At 49.3% G+C, this 2,149-nt stretch overlaps 1 pseudogene; it reads right to left on the bottom strand.

Annotated features, from left to right (window-relative positions):
- Positions 1 to 744: 744 nt before the first annotated feature.
- Positions 745 to 1,502, bottom strand: LOC116362670 (suppressor of cytokine signaling 3-like; annotated as a pseudogene).
- Between the last annotated feature and the right edge of the window lie 647 nt (positions 1,503 to 2,149).

The following is a 2,149-nucleotide window of genomic DNA, read 5'->3' as shown; positions in this document are numbered from 1 at the left end:
GTGGTTAGCAGCAGTGGGAATGTGTGCTTCGTCAGAGGTGTGAAGGCAGGCAAGATGCTGGCTCAGAGCCTTCATCGACTAAAGAGAGAGAGCGGACCTCGGGAGGAAGTTATTAGTCATGCAGTGAGGTTAGAGTTGTTGAGGTGGGAAATAGTTCTTTCTGGTCCAATTGAAGGCCTGACTGACACACATCTGAACCAATTAGCAGCACACCGACTGGCCGTTTAGCCTCTCAATGAACCAGTCCTCCTTTCTCTCTCTCTCTCGTTCTGTCTTTCTCTCTCTCTTCTCTCTCGTTCTGTCTTCTCTCTCTCTCTCCTTCTCTCATTCGGTCTCTCTCTCTCTGCATGAATGAGAGACTGGAAAGTCTGATGACGACGCCCACCTCTTGTCTTGTGGTTGGCAGCTGTTGAGAGTGACTGGCTGACGTGGGACCAGTATAGCTCTACACTCATGGTACGTTATATCACTCCTGGGCTTGGGAGATAGGTACAGTACAGCCCTTATGAGAACCACAATACCAAGCATCTTCTTCTACTTTCTCAGACTGACTCATGCTGCTGCCTTCCCTCTGCCTCGTCACCCTGATGTGGGTGAACCATCCCTCTAAGACACAGATACAGACAGTCATATTTCCCCCCCAGTTCTGTGGGGGGTTGCCACACTGTCTCTCACACGGCCCAAGTCCCCTTCATAACACCTTTATCAAGTTATGCCATCGAGGCACTACATGTCCAGAGAGGCCTAGATGGGCGCGTCGTACTCCTGCAGGAACTCTTTGAGGGTGGGGAAGCTGGTCCCGTTTGCTGGATATGTCCAGGTGTCCGTTGACTGTTTTCCTACACGGTGCTGCAGGCTGGACATAGTGGAGGAGAAAGGTTTGAGGAGCTCCAGGGGAATCTTCTCCCCTCCAGAGTAGATGTAGTAGGAGGCGTTCCCTCCCCTCGTGTTTTTCTCCACCAGCGAAGCCCCTTGGTCGGGGGCATGTAGTGGTGGACCAGCTTCAGCACACAGTCGAAGCGGGGCACAGCCTGCATGCTCTTGGGGTCCGTTGGAGTAAGAAGGCCCGGAGTCACACTGGATGCGCAGGTTCTTGGTGCCAGACGCCGTCTTGACGCTGAGCGTGAAGAAGAAGTGTCGGTTGTCGGAGCTGTCGCGGATCAGGAAGGTGCCGACGGACTCGGCGGCCAGCATGGCGTTGGCCTCCTTGCCATTGATAGAGCCCCAGTAGAAGCCGCTCTCCTGGAGCTTGTGCAGGGTGGTGACAACGAGCTGGTACTGCACCTTGGAGCTGAAGGTCTTGTAACGGTGAGGCAGCGCGCATGGTGGAGTCGAAGGGGCTGCTGCTCATGACGGAGTCAAAACTTGCTGTGGGTTACCATGGCGCTGCGCACCGCTTCTTTGCGACCTGCCTGGTGAGCACTGGGCACCACACAGACAACAGAAGACTAGAAGGAGGAGGTCGGAGAGTAGAGGTCACCAATCTCCCTACAGAGGTCAAGGCTTTAGTGTTGTTGTTGTTGTGTCTGGAGAGGATAGTCCTGAGAAAAAGCAGAGAAAATCATCAGTGTCCAAAGTATCTGCTCAGAGTGGAGTGATTTGGACATTGAGTGGACCTCAGGGCATTTGGCAATATGATCTAAATAACTGACGTTTAGTTTATCAACTCAAGATATCCAGTTCTATCATTTTAATTATAGAAATAAATAACATTCGAAAAGGTTTATTTATAGTGTAATGTTTAGGATTGAGAGTAATCTAATAGTCCTCAACTCATGTAGCTCTCAGGCAAAGACTATGCTTTGGCTATAATTTTCAAATATTCTAATTAAACTTCTCTGGTACATAGTGGAAAATTTTTACCAATGAGGCCCTGGCTATTTTCTGTCCTGTAGCGGACTATTGAGAACCACACGAAGTAATATGATTCGAACCGCTCATGTTGCTATCGTCACTCCAATTACGCACTGCTACATGATTTATAAGCATATATTTACGACAAATCGCCTATATGGCTATTGTATGTGAAAGGTGAAAGTGAAAACACTATATTTCAGTTAGAATAAACGTGATGTGCAATTAGGCTACCGTTACTCTGTCCTGCTCATTTACAGGAAAGTTGGTTTTTATCTCTGCCCTCGGCTCAGTC

This window comes from Oncorhynchus kisutch, unplaced genomic scaffold (genome assembly GCF_002021735.2).
Source record: "Oncorhynchus kisutch isolate 150728-3 unplaced genomic scaffold, Okis_V2 scaffold862, whole genome shotgun sequence".
In the NCBI taxonomy this organism is placed as follows: domain Eukaryota; kingdom Metazoa; phylum Chordata; class Actinopteri; order Salmoniformes; family Salmonidae; genus Oncorhynchus; species Oncorhynchus kisutch.
This window is presented reverse-complemented; position numbering and strand designations above follow the sequence as displayed.